Source organism: Pseudopipra pipra, chromosome 7 (genome assembly GCF_036250125.1).
Source record: "Pseudopipra pipra isolate bDixPip1 chromosome 7, bDixPip1.hap1, whole genome shotgun sequence".
NCBI classification, from domain to species: domain Eukaryota; kingdom Metazoa; phylum Chordata; class Aves; order Passeriformes; family Pipridae; genus Pseudopipra; species Pseudopipra pipra.
Window position 1 is genome coordinate 11,035,253 of NC_087555.1, and position 22,066 is coordinate 11,057,318.

The 22,066-nt window shown below is 41.3% G+C and overlaps 1 long non-coding RNA gene across 1 annotated transcript; it reads left to right on the forward strand.

Annotated features, from left to right (window-relative positions):
- Positions 1–527: 527 nt before the first annotated feature.
- On the forward strand, positions 528–21,095 carry LOC135417028 (uncharacterized). Its single transcript, XR_010431867.1, has 2 exons — positions 528–17,562; positions 18,118–21,095. It is a non-coding gene; the product is annotated as an uncharacterized LOC135417028 (long non-coding RNA).
- The last annotated feature ends 971 nt before the right edge of the window (positions 21,096–22,066 follow it).

Consider the following 22,066-nt stretch of genomic DNA (forward strand, 5'->3'; position numbering starts at 1 on the left):
AGGGCAAAATAATGTCTCAGCAACTCAGTAGGAGCAGAAGGTCTGTAAACCCTGGAGAATCATTGACATTTCTTGCTCTTTGCCTCCCTTTTCTGCTCTGAAAATTGTCAAGGCCCCAGTCTGTTCAGAACCTTATCACTGCAAAAGGCACTCTTTCTTGGCAGTCTTAGCTGGCTTTGGAACAGAAAGATCCACTGGAAATGCCCCTGGTTCCCCTCAGTGGTGATACTGTTATTACACACTGACCCCAATATCTTAATGTCCCCTGCAAAAATGAGGAAATGTCATGTGCACCTTTGGTAAATGTTAAAGTGTTCAGAGAGACTGAAAGATATACCAAAGGGTGGGGGGAGATGGGGAAGATAATGTTGCTCACTGAGCTCTTCGGAGTCCTGCCACTGCTTGGAAATGAAAGCAGGGCCAGAAACGATGGCTTAGCTATAGCAACACTGCAGCTGGGAACTGCTCATTACAAACAGCCTGTGCCAATACTGGGTAGTAAAAAAACTCTTCAGTACCTACCCTCCTGGGCCTAGCCTCTGTTTGATTATAAGTTTGGCTGCCAAACATGGTGGAAGGGCAGGGAAGAAGGCTATAGCTCAGATAAGCCAGACAATAGACAAGCAGTGTTGCTGACCAGTGTTACTCATTATACCTGCTATTACTTCTTGGTTACACCTGCAGGATGGGATGGATATGTCTGGACTAGCTCTGAGAAGAACAGCTTGAGCATTAGAAGCTGTAACGGGCTGATCGCACCAAGTGACTGCCCTTTTTGGACACTTTCATTGGGAGCTTGTCTGCCCCCTTCTCCATAGCATTGCCCTGTCTCTGTAGGCACATGTTTCTTTCTGCTTGCAAAAGCAGAATGGTGTTTAGTTCTGCTTATGCCTCATAAAACAAAAAGAGATCCTGGACCCAAGGATGCTACTGTGATAGCCATAAATGTTCTTACTGGAGGCCACATTAAACCAAAGTTTTTCCCGGTGTTTGTTGAGGTGTGACTCTCTGGCTTTGCTTCTAGGTCCTATATGAGCACAAGTCCTAACCTGCTACCATGTTGTTTGAAAACAGCCACCACAGACTCTTCTGTGGATGCCAAGAAATGTTATTTTGCAGATGCCATTTCACTGTCTTGAAATGCAAAGTCATGATGGGAAGGTATGAAGCAAGAGTTGTTTTGTTACTGTGCATGCTTCTGGTACTGAATGCTAGGGGTTTGCCTCATGTAACTGTGGGCTAAAGGGAGTTCATCCACATCAGAACTTGGTGAACCTTGCTGGTAGTTTTCTCTGTTGTTTCCTCTGAGTAGCAGCATGCAATGGTGGCAGAACACAAAGGAGTTAAATCTGTGAAGTTTTAACTCCTTTGTGTAGCAGTTTTTACTGCCCATCATAGAGTCACCAGCAAGCAGAATATACCACTTTCATGTTCTGTGAGGGGAAAATATTTCAGCAGCTGGGAAAAGCACACTCACTTGGTATTTGATATGCAATATGCAATAGTGATAACCAATGCAATAGTGATAACGTGGAGTTACAATCGAAATGTGTTCACGAATTGCTTTTTTGATGGTTACACACATGCAACATCCGCTGGATGCCAGTAGCTGCTGAACATCTAACTTTACCTATGCCCGAGGTAACAAAACTTGCTGTAACATCTATCTCCCAACAAATATGGCAAACAGAATTTGAAGGTTGTTAGGTCGTGGGCTATTTCTGCTGTTCATTCTTATCAGACAGAAATGTGAGGCTAAGATCCAACATGGCTGATGCTTTCATCCTTTGGATACCAAAGTTAATATTACAATTTTTGGGGGGGAGGGGGGAAGAGATACCATTTTATATCTGTGTGGGTGTAATTGGTGCTTTTTTTGTCTCCTACCTGAACTCAGACCCCTAAGGATTACATTTTTGTTGTTGACTCCTTTTTCTCAGCTGAACTTAAACAGCATCAGTGCTGAGCCCTTATGGCTTGATCCAAAATCAGCACAAAGGGATAAGATATTTTTAGAAAACTTCTTTTTAACTTTAATGTTTGTGGTGTCTTTTCACAGAGAATTTGCAATGATTTAGTAGCATTCTTATAACTAGCATGATCTAGCTAGCTTTGTAGAGAGATGTAATAAAAAGAAAAGGCAAAATTACATAGTCTTGGGAACAAGAAAACAGAGGCTCTAAAGTACACCAGAAGGCTGAGAAAAGTCTGTTTCTTCCCCATTATGTCAGCTGGTTTAATAAGAAGCATAATTTCTCTATAACATCTGCCTTGGATATAATCCCTGCAATTTAACAGGAGAAGACACATGTTACAGTAGGATGTCTTGGAACATCCTTTTTGGATTTCTTTCCAGAACTATAATTTCCCATTTCTTTGTTTATATGAGTATCCCTGGGAAGGAAAAAGCCTGACCTTCATTTACAAATGAATAATTGATTAAGTATCTGAGCAATAATATAAAAAAAGCCCAAACCAAACAAAAGAAAAGAAAAAAGAAAGAAAAAGGCACAATGCATATTTTGATGACTAGTTCAACAGCAAATCCAGAGTCTCTCTTGCCAGGTATGTGTCATTCTAATCTCACTCTGTTGTCCCCCAAAGGATCAGTTGGGTTTGTAAATGCACACAAATATTGGACAGTGGAAGACTCTCTTACAAATCCAACCCCTCTAACTTTTGTTCTCAGTACGTGTCAGCCAGGATCAGCAGACTGTGACAAGCCCTTTCAATGCCTTCATTTTTCTCTTCCATTTCAGGGTTGTCTTTTTAAGCCTTTTTTGGTTTTGCTGTAACGTGATGTTAATTCTATTATAAGTCAAAATGTTGACAGGCGTATGCTTCCTCTGTAGGTTTAGAGCTTGTGGGTGAATAGCATGTCTCTGTGCCACATTTAGCTTTGTGCTTTGCTGGAACAGACTGTTCCAATACATCAGTTTTTTTCTCCTAGACCTCACCTTTCTGCCCATATGAAATGCAAGCTGCTTGCTGTTTCATATCTTGCTCCTTTATAATGAGCTATTTTTTTCCCTACACTGTCTTCTTCCTACTGTCACACCTTTTCTACACCTTCAAGCAGGAAATGGATCTCTTCAAGCCAAGTGCTATGTCTGATTGCTGCTGTGTACTTAGGTTAACTATGGTGCTCTAGTTGCCTGAGGTCCCTGGAGAAGACCATGGATACCAAGGAGATGACCATATTTCCCAGGGAACTGAGAGGCATTGAATTTACATCCCATGTTTTGATGCCAGACTCTGGAAGGAAATTCTAGACATTTCTTGATGTCTCTGTTTTCTTGTAAGCAAGAGCTGCAGTTGCCATGGATATGTTTTGAGATCTTAAATGGAAGCAAAAGAGGATGAGAAGGCGTGTACCGTGGTGCAGCCTGTGCATTTAGCCAACAGTCATTTCAGATGTAGACAGTTAGACCCCAACTCGGAAATCTGAAGTCCAGACTTATCTACTGAAGGGGCAGAAAGAACCCGGACAAACAGCAAAGAAGGATTGGTTGAACATGATTTGTGAGTGCCTACCAGTAGTGAATGCAGCTCAAGAATCAGGAGTCAGTGGACCTGCTGCTCATGCAGCATCACTTCCTATAACTGGGAGCAGACCCCAGTCCTGGAATACCTTGCATCACACCCACTGTGTGCTGCTACTGGAACAGAAAGCACAGTCAAATGAAACGAAACAGCACAACTGAATGTCCTCTCCCTATTTATAATTCTGTTCAAGGGAACACAATGTTTTTCCTGGAAAAGAACCATCTTAAAACTCTTGGGTGGAATAAGAAAAGTGCATGTGCGTTTTCCAAACCATCTCCAGATTCAAGTGTTAATGTGGGAATAGATTTGGACTGAAAATACCCATTAATTTAATTTTTGGCAGGCAAAAGGCAGCTACCTGAGAGGCAACATAGGTAGTTAGGGCTCTTGAAGAAGTGCCTGCAGACTTGATCTGTGATTTGTGCAGCTGGCTGGACCATCAGAGGTGTACATATTGCTACATTTTTCCCAGTAGCACCAGACTTTTTGGTGCTTAGTTCTCTTTTGTAACCATGTTTATAGTTGATGTTCTTAGAACAAAAAATGTTTTTTGAAGAGCTAGACCTGCACATCTTTAGATGTATTTTCAGGCATTGAAGAAGGGCATGGATAAATAGCCATGATTTTCTTAACAGGTGTATTGATGTGCTAGGAGTTTAAGAGTTTTCCTGTTTTCTCCACAAAATGCATTCACATTGCTTTGTTTATTATTTTGTCCAAGTACCTGCCTTGCTTATTCTCTTTGTACTCTGAGTTGGGAACACATCTCTGCAGGAAACACAAATTATAGAGTGGAATTTATTGATATAGATGTTTCATGATAGGTTCACATTCATGTTCTTAAAAATGAGAGATTAAGGCTTTGAGTTTTTTATCTTCCAAAGCACTAAATGAAGCGCTTACATTTCACATTTTATTCTTCTATGAAAAGCAAAATCTCCATAGGATTTGCAATAGTCTTATTTCTTTTCTTTCAATGCTGTTTGATGCCCTGTGAGAAATTTTGCCTTTGCTAAAAACAGCAGTGGACTCTCATCTTCAGTGACAGTGGGGTTTATCCCTGCTGTGTTGGGATATTTAGATGTTAGCTTGATAAACAGGTTGTGTAATTCTGAATTGCCTAAGCTCTTGTTCCCACATAAGGCTTCAGGTTTATATAATTATCCTATTTGTAAGTTTTTTTCTAGAGAAGAACAACTTCATGCCATGATGATGGTGCATTTTCCATCTCTGGACTCCTGTGGATGAGCAGTGAGGCCTGACAGAAACATTCCATGGCAGCTAGTGGGCTCTGTTTAATAGACTGGATCTAGTTTCCTAGTACAGCCTTTGAAGCTGGGGACACGGTCTGGAAAGCCTACCCTCAGTGCCTTGTTGAGATCTGTTTTTTCAGTGAGTGGATACCATTTCACCTCTGAGATGCCCCAAATGCCAGTGATGACTCCTTGCTTTGGAGGGTGTTGGCGGTGAGCCCAGGCCTCTGATTTCAGATGAGCCTGACAGATTTCTCTGATTTAATTTGGAATGGTGCCTCCTTTGGCACAAATCATTACAGAAGATAATTTTCTGTTGGAGAAACAAGCTGTGCCTGGTACACTCTCCTAAAACTATGCTCATGCTGATCTATCTTCTCCTCTTCCATTACCATGGATATTAGGCAGGCCCTTGAAACTCCTGGCCTTTCACTCACCAACATATCCTGGAATCTTTTAGGGTTGTTGTGCTTTGGGAAGGACGAAATCACTCAGGGATCCTGTAGACACCATGTGTCCCTGTGTTCTTGTCCCTGCCCCTCTCCCCAGTGTCCCCCCATGACTCCCTCTCTCCCTTCTGTCCCAGTTCTTTGCCTACTACTCCTTCTTGATGTGTTCTAGCCATTGCTGGAGCATCACCTGATGCCCCAACCCCACCAAATCTCCCTGCTCCCCTGGGCCATGCAAAGGTGACACTGAGTCTGGGTTCAGCCCACAGCAGGAAGTGCAACCATGGCTGGGTCAGTGTCTCCAGCATCACCACCACATCCTAAATGCAAGGAATGCTGAGGACTCCAGCAGCTAAGGTACTGATGAGCCACAGAGACTCCCAGGACCACGTCATTTGGGTATGCCAGGGACCCCATCATTTGGGGCACCCACCTCACCTCTGGGGACTCAGCTGTGCAGCTCAGTTTTAACAGTGTGTCTATTTATAAAAAAACTTGATGTTGCATAGAAAAAAGTGATCTTTGTAAATACTTAGTTGAAAAATGTTTCTGTGTGCCACATATAGTATATATTTGACTCACTGCATTCACTAATAAGTTTTGCCAGCAAATGGACAAAGTCTTCTGTGTGAATTAAGGAACTGTCAGATTTCCACCAGATGAATAGTTACGAAACTGAGGATATATGTGCTGCACTATTTAATACATAATAAAATTCTTTGATGAATATGTGAGCTAAGATTGAGGCTGCTAATTTAATCACTAACAACAGAGTATATGCATGTGGAAAATAATGCTTTTGCATTGAAACTTTCATCGTCGCTAATTTTTCCATGCAGTTATTATTCATGCAGGGATCCAAAAAAGACTGTTTACCTGGAGGCAGGAACAAAACTGCGAAAGCTTTAGAGGCAGCTGGGCAGAGAGTTGTGGTTCTCACTTTGCTGACAGAAAAAAAGTGATTTCTTATGGGAGCAGAATCTGTGACGTTTTATTGGAAAAATCAGTCAGCTGGAAAACTCTTGATCAGTCATACCCTAGGTGTTACCTCAACTGGTTCTGCACATCTTATTTCCCAACTCCCAGTACCAGTTTCAGGTGTTGGAAGGAGGACTGTGACTCTGCTGGCCAGTCCTGCACCTCCAGCGCACTGATGGCTACTTAAAATGGCTGCTGATTTCTCCAAAACAGATTGTATGGTTTTGTATGAATGATACACTTGCTGCAGGTTGAATAAATTTTGTGTACACTGGTGTCAAGAGACAGAAAGAATAAATAGCCTCTAAGCAGACAGAAGGCTATATTTAGGTCTAGGCTGAGTATGCCCTCTGCCTGCCAAATGCAAAAAATCCAAACCAAAATGCTTTGTTTCCTGCTGGAGGCTTACATATAATTTTTTCCTCCTTGTGTTTCAAAACTTTCCAACATGGTTACAGCCTAGTGTCAGGCAGCTGCACAGTCCTTTCTCTGTGATAGCCCTGAGAGCATGTGATGTGACACTGTCAGAGCCATGGAGCACTAATGTGGGCCCTCACTGTCCCTGCCCAGCCTCTCCTGGGGCTTCTCCTTAGCCCAACCCATGGATCTGTATCGCACTTGAGTCCCTGGTGCCATAGGAAGCTGATCTCCAGCTCTGCAGACATGGCTATGCCAAGCCTGGCCTGATCTGCGTGCTGACATTCTGGCTGGCCTAAGCCCAGTTCCATCCCCAAGGCCCTGCCCAGCCATCCTGGAGCTATGTCTGCTCCTGGTTCCCTGCTCCAGACCTGAACCTGACCCCACCCATGGGGATACATCCTGTCCTGGTGTTGTCCTATCCCCATGCCCAGGGAGTTGTCTGATGGCTGGAGCTGCCCCCAGACTTCCCTGGTGCCTGGCTGGGGTGGTAGGACAGGTACCCCAGGGAACACCCACTGTCTCTGGCCTTCACAGGGCCCTGACACATGGTGTTCAACCTTACAAATACCACCACGGAAAGACCCCTTTCACCATTTCAGCTAAGAAAGGTTAATCCAGAAAGATCTTGGGCTAAAGGGTACAGAAAGGACTTCTATGACTCCCTCTTGATGATTTTTTCTCAAGAGCACAAGACTGCCCTTTAAAGAGGCAGTGGGTCTCAGAGCAGCATGCCTGTGTCACAGCAGAGTATAGAGGTTCCTGAGCTAGTTTTAAGTGAACTGCTCTGGATATCACAGAGGAATCCAGCTGTGGGACTTCAGCATGGGCTAAATTTACCCTGCTTCTCTGCACTGTGCCCTTACTCTGGTTTAGAGGTTTGACAAATTGTTGGCAGGTCTGAACACTTCAGGAACAGCCTGGCATTAATCCCAGGTTCAAATAGGAAGTAAAGACTGCCAAAAGACATTGGGAAAAGAAAAAGAGCTGCTTCTCACCAGCGCTTGGAGGACTTCAACCTTTCAAGAGGAGGTTCTGAGCTCCTGATGAGAGCAGACTTTCGTAAACTGTGTTCCAGTTTTACAATTGTATAGTCAGGCCAGATCTTTTGTTCCCAGAACTTCTGAAGTTGCTAAAAAAAATCAGTTATTGAAAGCCTCTTTTTTTCTCCCCTTTTGCCAAGACTGAGTCTTCTTAAGTAATGCTGAGCCTGTGCACTGTGCTCTATCAGGAGTGAAACTGCAGCTTATCATGAAATGGAGAACCACAGCGTACACCTTTGTGGGGAAGACAGTTGGAGAGATAGGAGAGCAATTTCCCCTTCTGTGTATTGCCTCCTTCTCTGTGCAGACTATGCATAGATATCAGAGGAAAACTACCAAATCCATAAGCCCAAACTGTTTGGAAACACATTGTATCATGACAGTCAGGTTGCTCAGGTCCCATTTAATGCCCAGCACAAAGTAAAGCTTCATGGCCTGTTGTTTCAAAAAAGGGTAGTTTATTTTAAATCTTTCAGTACATGACTGATTCACTGGGTCATCTGTGTTTTGAATGCAGCAGATTCTGTCATGTGGGTATGTGTGTATATGGTGTATACATGAGTGAGGAAAGCTAGGGGTGACTAACTACTTCCACTTCTCATTTCTATGAACTAGAGATCTGAACATAGAGATATATATAACCTGAAGCTAAGAATGCAGTAAATACTGGATGGTGAGATTAGAAGTTTTTTATATAACCCAATGGAGAAGTAACAAAGAGTTTTTCTACAGCCAAATACTTATTTCCAGTATCCAGCAGAATGCAAGTCTCCTATCTGAACTGCAAAATCAAAACTGACTATGAATGACCAAGGGAATGAGACAATTTCTTTAGACAGACAGGTAAAACACTCAAGTCTTTGATCTTGGACTGCAGAAAAAATACTGCTCTGATTCAATTGTCACTTAAATGGGTATAAATCAGGAATAGCTCATGTAAATCTTACATCTGTACTGCACCTTCTGGTAAGTCTCATGGGCTCAACAGTGATGTGATCTAATTTCAAATGTCATTGAGTATTTATTCAGAATGAGTTTTACAAGAGTACTCTGGAGCACTTCTGTGTTTGAAAGGAGAAAGTAGGTTAAAAAAAGGGTAATTTACAAGGAAAAGACAAGGCAAGAACACTCAGCGTGAGGGCCTGGTTTGATACATGACAATGTTTAATCCTTACTGTTCCTAATCCTTCAGGCCAGGCTTGCAACACTGGAAGCTTTTCAGTTCTTACTCTGGGACTTACTGACTACTAAGAGGACAGAGCAGTCCCAGTCTCCTCATTTAGCATTGGCTTAATAGGAACAATGTAAAGGACAAGATGCAGCATATGTTAAAAGTACATGCCTGTGGGTTACATACGTCATGCAGCTGGAAGGTTGCTGCCTTACAGAAGTAATAATATGGCCAAGAAACAACCATTATGATCAGGCATATGGGCAGCCAAGTGAGTAATGCTGCCAGGAGGAATGCCTACAGTGCAGCAGTTGTGAAATACTGATTACAAAGTCCTGAAGTGGCTGCTTGCCCCTGAGAAGTCATTTCTGCTGAAGCAGGAGTCTTTCCAGGCTGATAGTTTCTAAATGCACTTTCAGGCTTATGCATTTTGGATGTCTTTAGCTGAAGCTGGTTTGTTCTTCCTATCTATATCTGCAATGCCTCCTATCATAACCTATCATTTCAGCTTATCGTCACCTTCCTGGGAATCTTTAGTTCCTCAACAGAGTTGACTGGAAACCTCCCCTCATGCATCATTTCCTGAAGAGTTCAATCAGCTTAGCAGGAAAGACTGAAGGCCAAAACCTACAAATAAGATAAGCTTTGTTATGGTAAAAAGAACACTAAATGTATGTGCTGCTTTTCTTCTTTTTGATTTTTCCCCCCCTCCTCATGATATGTGAAAGGTGAGGATGAAATCTGCCTCTGTCAGACACTGGCTGCTGTTAAAAATAGACATGTCTCCAGTAAGATGTTTTGGGGATGGGGTTTGATAAGGGTTTTTTATATTATAGTTAAGGATACATTCATGTCAAATTGCTGGCAATCTGATCAAAGCTATCACTTTGTTCTCCTACTTTTTCTTTTCTTCCTTTCCCAGTTACATGAATACATGGTTGCTCAGAAATTTTATTCCTTATTTTAAATAAGCTCTTGGTACAATAGTCCCAGAGACCCAAAAGTAAAGCAAGTTGTTATGCAAGGGTAAACAATGAACATGGTATGTTCTATTTATTTCATTTAGCCAGTATTAGAGCTTTATCCCAAGAATATTTGATTGTTGTGAGAAAAGTCATATTAATAATATTTACGATAAAACTGAAACCAGAACTTAATAACATTCATGTTCTACAAAATCATGTCTGCTTCAAAACAGCCTTAGGATTTTGACTGCATCTCATTCAGCACAGCCGTATTCATAATTTTCTGTGGGCTCCTGAGAGTTATTTTGTTGCCCTTGAGGGTGTTGGTGCTAGTTCTGCCTGCAGTCTGCTCAGCGCTTCACTGCCAGAAGTGTTTGTGAGTTGCATTTAGTCATGTATGTGGCCTTGTGAGGTCTCCAAAAAAAAAGTGTTAAATTTACACGACATTCTTATCTGTTGACAGCTACATTTTCCTAATCAGCAGAAGCAAGTTCAGAGTATGTTTGTTATTGCTGCTCCTGTTATTTTTAAAAATTCCTTAGGGTAATTGTGCCAAATGTCACTATTTGGAGAAGGTGAAGGAGCTGATCAAATTAAATTCTGAGATTGCTTTGTCATCATAAAAGGGTAAAGAGTGACTGCAAATATTCTTCATGAAAAACAAATGGAGTATCTGAGGTTTTTTCCACTGGTTTTGCTTGAGTGGAGTAAATCTCAACTCATGGTGGCGGGCACGAGAGAAGGGCAAGAATCCTAGACAAGAATCCAGGGAAAATGTATGCCAACACTTATAAATGAAATAATTGAGAGTTGGTTCCTCCCTGCACACTTACAGCTGGAAGTCAGTGACAATTAGTGATGAAAGTCACTTTTTCCCCTGGCAGAACTTTGCCTGTGTCTTTACTGACATTTTCCTGTTGGGGTTTGTCAAGTGCCTCTTCTGGAGCACGAATGACACTACAGCAGACAGCTGCTAATACCTTTTACTCTGTACAAGAAAAGCTATTCCCCTTCACCCTTGATGTTTCAGAGTGGAGCTTTTCTAAGCTAAGTGCACAGAGTTTTAAAGAAGGGTAAATATGTTAGTGTGTATATCATACATACACACATAGATATATATACGTATTAGGGCATGCTTATAGTTTATTAATGTTCTTGTGGCTGTAAATACTGATGATGTAGGAAAATGTAACATGACCTGGTAAAAATAATTTATTAGTACATAGTAAACTACAGGATCCCGTTGCAACTCAGTTGTTACTTATAATTAACAAAATTAAGTTTCCCAGACACAAATGGCAACTATTGTGGTTTAACCATATTTTGAGTTTTGGTTGTTTAAAAATTTCTGTGACTAATCTCTTTATTATAAGTTCAGAGTTAGCTTGAGTAATGCAGTGTTGAGAGCAACTGAATCTGCTCATTTGTGCTGATGACTCCAGACCCCCTGCACATCTTCAGTGTGTAGCTACTGCTCTGGAGCACAGATACTTACGATTGTCTGGCTTTCATTGGCAGGTATATAGGAAATTAGATGTGGTATTTGATGGCTCAGTTTCATTTTGGGGGGTTTACAGTGTTGATCTCAGCAGAGCTTAGACCATGTGATCATACTGAAATGCAGTATTGGACAGAATTGAGAAATATGCTTATTTAGAGATCTAACTGTCAGCACAATAAAGAAGAAATATTTGCATTAGGAATTATGCTGTCCTTACTCAGCATCTTTTTGTAACTGCATCAGTAGCCAGAACTTGCCACGCTGCTGTGTGAGCTCATGAATGGATTGGCATTGACATATTGAGTGTTTTTTCCAGTGTCAAAACATTACAGTACGTTTAGAGTTGCCCCTGGCTAAAGCCATTTTAAGTGAGAGAGAAAGAGAGTATGAATGTGATTTACAGTAAAGGTCCTTTCTTCTTTGTAGATCACTGAAGGGTGGAGGGAGAGCCTCCCCCTGCCCATCTGTGTGAACTTGGCTATTCTACACAGTAGCAGGAGCTGGGGTTCCCTGCAAGGTAAGCTGGTTGAATGCACATGTATGTCCATAAACAAGGGGGTAATTGTATGCCTAACAGAATAATCTCAAAGTATCAAGAATTGAGATATGTGATAGAGGTGAAAGATGAGAGAAAGGGAGAATGGAGACAGAACCATAATAAAGTGACAACTAAGTCTCTTTTGAGTAAAGATCTTATGATGATATGAGGCTCCCAATGGGAGTGGTGTCACTTCAACCCTTACCTCTTCAGGAACAGATTTCCATTCATATCCCAGCAGTTGGCTCTGTTAATGGGACATCTCTGTATGGAACAGCTGCATTGGGAGGGCAGGATATGTCATGTTGGTGTCAGTCTCCATACCAGGCACAATGCATGAAGAAAGCCAGTTTATGCTAGCAAAGCAAAGAGTTAAGTTCTCCTTACTAAAGAAAAACATAAAAATGAGGAATCTCAAACTCTAGTACATCTGGCACTTATCCCTTGGTTTGGAGGATATCTAAAGCACCTCTCAGCTTCAGAAAAATGAAGAGACCAATTTAGAATTTCTCTAAGATGGTATTTTTCAGTGGGCCGCTATCCACTTCTAACCACTATTTGGTAGAGAAGAATGATCTCTTTTTTGTTGAGTGCCAAGGAAGCTGTAAAATCTCTTTCATTCAGAATAGTAAAAAATAAGTGGCCACCAAGGTGAAAATACTCTGTGGCAACTCTGTGGTTGTTGGAGAGCATATCTGTGTTCTGCACATTCTGCAAATATAGCAGCTGATAAGGAAGATGCAATAAGCTCCATCTATCAAGCTGTTACCTTTAACATAAAGGTGAAGACAGCACAGTTTAATAACTGGGATTTTTAAATAGCCCCATCCTTCTAAAAAGCCACAAGACATCAGCTGCAATTATTACTGGAAATCTTGTGTTTGCACAAGAAAAGCCACAGGCCTTAAGTTTATACTCAAATCATGCAAGTATTCTGCATCATTTTCTGAAAGATAACACTCTTCACTGTGATATAAGTAATGTCTCCTGTGCTTGATAGAAGCAAGAAGGCTAAACTGCTTACAGAGATCTATTTTTCTAATAGCATTTCTCCTCTATAAACCGTCAGGCATGTCAGTATCACCTTCAAAACATAAAATATGCATATGTGCTTGTGGATTTTATGCATTGCTTACACATCTTATGCTACAACTAATATGTCTTAGTCAGCTTTCTAATGTTATGTGACCCCTCACTCTTGCATTCCAATGTCACCACTCTCAGACTGTTAAACATTAACTTGATAATTATTTTGAAAAACACAACCTGCCTTCATTAACCTTTTCTAAGGACACTTGATGTTAAAATATGACATTACCTAGTTCTAAGCCAATGTGGTGATGCACTTAATGCTTTATTGCTCTTAATGCTGTATTACCAGATACAATTCACTCTTTCTTATAGATAATGAAATCATTATATATTTATTTGGCTCTTGGGTCTAAGGTCCAGGTACTTTGATGTTTATTACAGAAGCTAACAAAACATTTTGGTGGGGCATTAAATCCTTAATTGCTTTCTGTTTAGAGATGTCCATCACTGCTGAAAATGCTAAAAATATCAACAATGATTCCATATCCTCAGTGAGACTGAAGCTGGGCAGTTCCCTGTGTTTCTTGCTCATGTTCAGGAGAGGATTCCTCTCCCATAGTTGTATTTTCCTGAATAATTGGTCTCAGCTGTCCAGTTTGGCCTTTTAATGATTTCAAATGTTTTATGATTTAATAACAGAAATTAATTAAATAAGCTTGATACCAGTTTTGGCCTAGGGCTTTCTTTTCCTCACTCTGCACCAGTAGTGAAGATAATTGCTTTTCTAGCAGTAATATTCTTCCTAGGCATCTTTTCTAAAGAGTACTGTAGAGTTCATCACTCTGCTCTGAATTCCTCTTATTTGTCTAGGGAGTTTGGGTTTTGTGGGGTTTTGTTTTGTTTTCCTTATGGTTCATGCAAGAACTTAGTCCTAGGCTAAAGATGTATAAACAAGAAGGGAAATAATGGGGGTCTTATCTCTCAAAGTAATTTACTTTAGTAATTTTTGGTGCTGATGAAATACCAAGCAAACTCATTATTTGCTCAATTGAGGAGAGGAAGGAAGAGGCAAAGAAGAGACACCAGCTGTCAGATGGTGAGCCTTTCCAAAAAGCTTTAGACCAAACTTTAAGGAACACTCGATGTAGACAAGAACAGTATTTCTCAGTAGGTGCAGTTCTTTGATCTTTCCTGGGATGTCCCCTATGACAAGAGTTTGTGAGACACTGCTCTGCTGTAAGCTGTCAAAACTGGATCTGAGCAATGAAATGGAGAAGGAAAAGCTGTCCTTATTTTCCTGCTCATCTACATCTCTTCCTTTTTCCTGTAACTCTCATGGTCTGGCTGAGCTGGGGTCACCAGTGAAACTTCTGTGCCTTGTCTGGAGATGGGCAATGCATTGACCCTGAAAATGACACCAGGAACAATTATCCATACAATGATCTCCCACAGTAAAGCCCTGGATGACAAGGTTAACTTAAAGGTCACACAGCTATGTACAGGCATCTGAGCTGGGTTTGCTTGTTGCATCTGAGCCATATGGCACTGCAATGCAGTACGCAGGTGGTGTTCCCTCATTCTAGATACATCAGAACTCCAAAGCAGGCATAAAATAGAGAGGCACATTATCTCTGTAGAGTGCTGATGAAACTTCTGCAGAAATTCTGTATCTGCTTCTGTTAGATTTGTCTTTAACCTGCAAGGAGTACAGACCCTGAAAAATATAAAATCTCGTTTGTCTCTCAGTCATGGGCAACTACAGAATTCCCTTACTTCCTATCTACTTCCAAGTATCCAGTTGAAGTATGACAGGGACTGTGTCTAGGAGGATCTAGAAGGATCTTTCTTTGAAATCATTAGACAAATCAGATCCAAATCGCACTGATAGCTCTGTAACATACCTAAATCTTCCTCTTCCTTGGCTTCTTCCTCAAAGAGAACTGCCCTGAATTAGAATACATAGCGCTTTGCTTAATCTCTAAGAATAACATGCAGACCTGTTTTCTTTTCAGCGTAGTTGTGAGTCATATCTCAGGACTGGAATGCCAGTTTCATTGTCTGTATGTGCCAGGAAACAAGTGACTGCAGTACACAAACAAAGGAATTTTTATACATATAATTATCTGATTGTTGCTTTTACCTCCTAGTATGTAGTGATGGGAAAGCTTTTTTCCTCTCATCTATATGCTATAATGTTTGCAGGTGACTCTTTTGTGAAATGACATGAAACTTCCAGTGAAGTTTGTATGTGTTATGGATTCTACTGGATATATGCACTTTTTCTGGATGTCATGCTCCTGGTAAGACACCAGAATATTATACCTCCTCTCTTTGTTCCTCCATTTCCCAACTCTTTCTTGTGTGACACAGTTCTAGGTAGAGTAACCCAGGCTGATCAGGAACCAGTTGCCAACCCTCCCTGGGTATGGCCCTTCAGAGGAGCTCCCTGGTCTTCACAGTAGTGATGTGTGTGGCAGCAGAGCTTACTGACAGTTCTGATCAGGTTGAAAGCTACATTGACGACAAACAAAACACTCCAAGCATCGTTTCAGATACAAACCTTGCTTGGAAAACAGTTCTCAGCAAACTGAGCTCACAAAGCGCTTGAGATTGAAATAGTAGAAATAATTTCTGTGACTTCCAGTCCCATTGCCAAGAAGGAATCAGGCCTTCTGGGGAACTCTCCAAACTGATCCAGATACAGAGCTGGGCAGGCAGAGAAGGTGAATGCTGTTGGCAGCTGGGCAGAGAGCCAGCTAGCGGTTCTCTTCCAGACTTTCATGGCTGCACAGAGCATAGCATCTCCCTCTACCATTTAGTAAATTTATGACATCACCAGCTGTTACCGGGGAAACACAGAAAATACAGATTTGGATCTTGGCAGCTAGGCATAAAGAGAAAATATCTTGGTCTTTTGAGGGTCAAAAAGGAAACCTGAAAGAATTCCAGAACAACTTTGAATTGGAACAAATCAATAATTCCAAACCAAACAATTTAGCTGCTAAACTGACAGTGTGGTCCCTATATGATGTCCCTCACAGAAAACAAACATGGGAGATCAAGTGCAGAACTTCTAACTTCATGCAGCTTAAACATATCCTTTGGACATAAGACCATTACTGTTGACTTAAAACTTCAGTTCTGATCAGCGGATTTAACAAGTTGCTTTTAGGGATGTGATATCCTCTGACCAATATTTTTTCAGAAAGTGCTGATAATTGCTGCTTCTTGAGAAAGAGTTTGCTGGGGTTTCACAGCAAAGAAAGTATGTAGTGTTGAGTTTTGATAAAATTGTGTGCAAATACCATTACTGTTGTGGTGAAGTATGTGGTTTTAATAGCTTTTAAAAATGTGGGCTTTGTGAGAATGGATGTCTTCAGATATGCGTTTTGTGGCTTTTAGGTGCTTGAGATTTTTGAAGTTATAGGAATCATATTTTTGTCTTTTAGTAACATTAGCTGACATTTTATTTATGTTGCATGTTTAAATGAAAACACTGCTTTTTAAATGGATTATTATTTGAGTATTGGGTAGTTGAGGCCCAGCTAATATTGGCTCTTGTGCAGGTTTCTTTGATTTCATTCATGCTGTACAAAATGTACAGGTTTGGTATGTACTCAAGTTACCCAGAAACAAATGCATCTTTGCTGCAAAGGCAGATGGAACAAGCTCGAGTGAGGACTCAAGCTGAACTCAGGTCTGGAATTGTAACAGTTGCTTTGTCTCTATTCATACCTGCAAGGCTGTGGGCCAAACATGACTGGAGATCCCAGATCAGAAAGGTAGAGGTTGTTATACTCACTAAATGTGTGGGAGATCTGTATGGAGGGTTAAAGACCTGCGGACTCACTCTATTTGGCTGTATCTCCACTAAGGAGCAAAATTTTGCAGGAAAAAAATCCCCCCTGTTGCTAATCTAGTGTCAAATATATCCATGATGGAGGTTCTTAGGTGGACACTTAGCAGCATTTCTAGCAGTGTTCCACAACTCTTGTCTTAAACAGCATAGGAACATGTTTAATTTGATTTGCATCCTCCATACCAAAAACTAGGCAAGATCTTCTTGCTAAACAACCAATCTCTTTCCCCTGTTTTGTTGGTGGCCTTGGATCCTGGAATTTCTATGTCACAAGAGCAGTTTGCATACAGTTTGGATCTTGTTATCTGGAACATGGTTCAGTGTTCCCTGTTGTGTCTTGTTTCAGTGGGATAATGACCAAGGAAGCTGCTGAGACATGGGTGGGTTGCCAGGGATATGTCATGAGAAAGCTGTCCAGAGTCATCTGCCCACATGCTGTGATGCTGGCTCCCATTTCCAAAGCAGGGTTGCAGACAGAGGAGATCATTAGTGCTCCAAAGAACTTAGCTATCTATGCAAGTTCCTTTTTTTATCCTTTATAGTGAGTCACTTGGAAAGGCTCCTTTTTTGGTCCTCTTTAGTTCAACTGCTGGTTCCTTTTGCTTGCATGCCCAGTCACAGCCCTGAGACTTGTGACTGGGGCTGCAACAGCCATTGGGCTGTCATGGTTTATCTCTGGAATGGTGGAAATATTCTTCTTCTTCACTTGTCTTCTCTAAGGACATGAAAGATGTTTCTGAAGAGGAAGGAATTTACTTCTTGGGAAAATTCATGTGCAACCAGGATGGAGTTCCCCATGCAGACTTTCAGGTGGTAGATTTGCTCTGAAATTCCTGTGAGGAGGAGAACATCTTGTCTTATGTGGTAAATTCATGGTATTGGCAGTCTCTGCCATGGTTTTAGAACTCAGTGCACTCCTGTGGCTTGCACATACATCTCGAGTACACTTTCCTAAAATGGTGTCTCCACTGAAGCTACTCTTCAGTACCCACAAGGGATCTGGCCCTGCACAAGCTTCGCACAGGCCTTTAAGAAAATGAATTAATATGACAAGACTGCATTAATCAGACCAATATATGATACTTATTATTTTATATTCGCTGTCACTTATAATTGTAGATTACTATAAGACACCTTCATCTTTTCTAAATGTCTTTTCTAAATGTGGTGCAGTGGAACAGGAGAGGCAGTGTAGTAGGACATACAGGGACAGAACAACAAGGAGCTTCTATATGACGCTCTCTTTAGCATAAACATATTGACTCCTGGACTCAGAGAAAAGGCAGTGAAGGAACCTCAGTGGAGAATATCCTTAGACAATAAACTAATTGTCTTTCTCATGCTTTCATCCTCCTTTTTTCCCAGGAGACAAATAGGAAGAATTATCCACACCTGAACCTGAGATTCACTTATGCTACATGTGTATTATCAAATTCAACTGGATGGGAACCCTGTCCCCTGAAGAACATACTTGTGAAGAGCTAGAAATCATTAAATCTAGTAACTGCATTGATGTGAGCTGGTAACACAAATGGACACAGATCAATTCTCTCCATTCCATCTGGATTGCACTGTGTTGGGAAAAGTGATAAATAAAATTTCTGCTGTACTGGTTATGCTTATGATAGATGAAAGCCCCTCTAAAGATGACACTTTAATGTTCTCTTTCTTGACCTTCTGATGTATGTTAAGTCTTGGTTGCTGACTAAAGTAACAACACAGATAATTGAGCTTTTAAAGGCCCTATTTCATAAATCTAATAACAACACTGAGGGAAGCTGAGGTGTATTCTCTTCTTACTAGTGTATCATTAATATATCTGGTATCACATTTTCCATGTAAAATAGCTCCTAAAAAAAAAGGATCTGGGCTGACTTTCAGGCTCCAGTGGGCTGACCATTAGGAAGGAAATCTTCCTGCTACCTTCATTAGGAAGAAAAGGACGCTGCATGAGAGACACTTCTCGAAGTATGCCTCAGCAGCAGCCCTGTGTTGAGGGATTTGGTGGCCTACAGCTAGTAATACTTAGTGGTGTCCTTCAGAAAGGGGACACAAGCCAGTTTTGAGTTGCTATGCTCCTCTAAAGGGATTTTGCTAAAAAAGGAGAAGAATTTATCACCTCTTAGAAGATATTTTGGCTGTACTATGCAAGCAATTTAGTAAAATCTCTGTATGTGAGTATTGGCAGTCTTTGAAACAAAAGAAGTAGGGCTGCTTTGTGTGTACTGAAGAATTTTTGCTTTTGACTCCACTGGAGCCATAATTTGTCACCAGATTCATATCCTGAAACCTAAAGTGCCCTTAAAAGGGCTACTGCAAATTTATAAATCATAATCACAGTCCTTGGTTGACATGACAACCAGTACCATCCTGTTTAGGATCTTGCCCTGCAAACCTGTAACCCTCTGTCTGTAGCCCACTCAGTACTCACCCATGAGATTGCTTTGTCCCCACCTATTTTTACAACTTTTGTTGATAACAAAGAGCACCTTTTTTAAAAAAGTGCTTGAAGGCAAATTACACTCCTGAATACTTAGTGTTTTACTGCTTGGGCTTCAAACACTCTGTAACAAGCTGATTTGTTTAATGTCTACAGTCCTTACTGGAAAGTTTTTAAATTGTGTAAACATTCCTACCAGTTTTATGTGTTTCTAAACATTTTTTTTTAATGTGGGTACAAATTTAACTTGACAGTGTACTTTCCAAGCTTCCATTAAATAGGGCCAACTTTTTATTGATAGAGGAATATCTCTGAAATAGCTTTATGATGTCTTGCAATGGAAGACTTTTCATTAACTCCGACTAGAAAAATAACCTACCATGTATTTGTAAGTCTTGTATCGTAATGTCTGTGGGACACCTGCTGGTGGAAAGGGGAAGAGAAGAGACTGAAAAACTTTAAAGTTAATGGAGAAGGGAATATATTTTCACTGTACATTGTGTTTGCCAGCTACTGTTACCATGCAGCCACCAAAGATCTCAGTGTTTTGAAACTTCTCACTTACAGGTTGCAGTTTGTTGCTTTCCTCACATAACTATGTTTTACCTCCCTTCAAGTGTGCCAGTGCTGCTTTAAAAGATCAGCATAGAAATCTTCAGCTACACCATCTGGTTCCAGTTTTCCTTAATTTGGTGTCAGCCAAGCTCCTACAGTCCAGATGATTAAAAGGGACAGAGTTAAACCTGCTGCACTTTAGGGATTTAAGCCTTCCTTTTCCTCCTATAAATTCTGACCTTTCCAAAATGAGTTTTCTTTCTTTTCTTTTCCCCTAAGAAAGTGGAACATAAAGCAAATGTTTGATATTTTTACTGGTGGAGCCAAATTCCATGCGTTCTGGCTGCTTTTCACGGACAGAAAAATTATTCCACAATAATTTGTCATTATTTCCAAAGCGATACTGTATGTTACTGTAACAATAACAGCTAACTTGGCCTTTTGAGAGGTATATATTTTCTCAAGAAATTTCAGTCTAGTAGGGAAAACACTGATCATGATGATCATGATACAGCTTAAAGAAAGAAGTGGACGTTTGTGACTGTTTTGAAATCTCCTGGCTGGAACAGTTTCCTGTTGAGGCACTTTGTGCTTGTGTGACAACCCATGGAGGGGTTCTCCTGCGTGCTCTGTCTGCAGCCTTGGTCCTGAAAAGGTAAAGAGGGAGCAGGGGCAGCCTCAGTCCCCTCTGCTGAAGGGCTCCTTGGGGAAGGAAAACACTGTGCTGTGCATAAAAAATCGGTGTAACTGTTATCTGATTGTTTGCCTGATTATAGGACTAAACAGAGTTAGGTTGGGTACCAGTATATGCCAAGTATATTTGTCCTCTGTTCCTCGTAGTATGACTGAGCCTTGGGATCAGTTATTTAGTGGGATCATTGGAAAGGCTTGACGAGCTGCTGAATTCTTCCTTGTCTGGATTCCTTTGTTTAGGTTGCCTCAAATTATCACTGCACGTTATTATCTTTATACACATACAACTTTTAAATCCACATAGATGACACTTTTTGTGCCAAAAATGCACTACACACTTCTCTGACCTTGCAGCTGGTTGAGCACCAATGAAGGAAATGAATTTGGTAACTGAGCTGGGAGAGAAAGGTGCTTGAAGATGCAGTTTCTAATGCTTTCTTGTAGATATTCCCATCAGACCACGTAAAGAACTTTTCCTGTTTATATTACGAAAGAAATAGGAGAATATAAAATTTTTAAAATCTTTTAAAATTAAAACCTTTGGGAGCTTAATTAAATGTACTGTGAGAAATATGTGCAGTTCACTCACAGCTATTGACTTGAGGTTTATGCATTATTGCCAAGTCCTGGAATGAATAAAGCTTTAATGTTGGAACATTTGTTTTGTGCATTTTTTTAGGTTGAAGCAATGAGAAAATACATACCTAGATCCCACGTATATACTAAAAGGGAGAATTTTGGATTGCAGGTAATGAAGATGACTTGTTTAAAACCTGCAGTTCTCTTAAAAGAATTTTTCAATCAGTCCCTTAAAAATTCAGGAGTTTTCAATGACTGTGTGGGATGAACACAAAGAACAGCATCTTGTTAAAGTCAGATTTTGGTTGACATCCCGTAACATGTAGCTGAGATGTGGGTCATTTCGGCCTCACTCACGTTGGATGCTGCCTCTGTTCCGCAGAATGACATGCCGGATTCTGCTAGAGACGTGCTGTGGGAGCCTTAGCGGAGCTTTGGTTTCTCATAATCCCCATCCCTCCTCTGACCTGTACCCGCGGTACACCTGCTCGTCCACTCCTTTTCACCTGTTCATTTTTCCCCCTGCGCGTCCTGAAGTGACGAGGAGGCCTCTCTTCCCTACTCATCCGGCGATCGCTCGCACATTCCCAGCAGCGTGTTCTCCCGGTGCGACCGTGTGCCCATCCCTGGTCCAGGGGGTTTCCCGGCCCTCGGGAGGCAGCTCGCAGTCCTGCCGGGAGCACCGGGAGCCGGCCGAGCCTCGCCTGCCCTCTGGCGTCCGCGGTGCGGCAAGCTGTACCTTCCAGGGATTTTGGAACCGCTCCTGTTTCAGGGCGGAAGAGCCGGAAAACCTCTCAGCTCATTTCTCAAGTGCGAGAATATGTTTGCTATTCTTTCGCGATGGGCGCAGGCACTTTTATTGACACATTTAGTTTTACAAAGACACACGGTGTTACCCGCAGGAGCACAGCACCTCCAGCAGCTGGTACCTGGTACTTTCTGGAGTTTGGGGAGTAGCAGGGGTAAGAAACGAGAACATACAAAGGGGTACTGCAGAAGGGCAGCACTCAGAAATACAAGTGTTGCTGCTATTGCTATTTTCTGCCT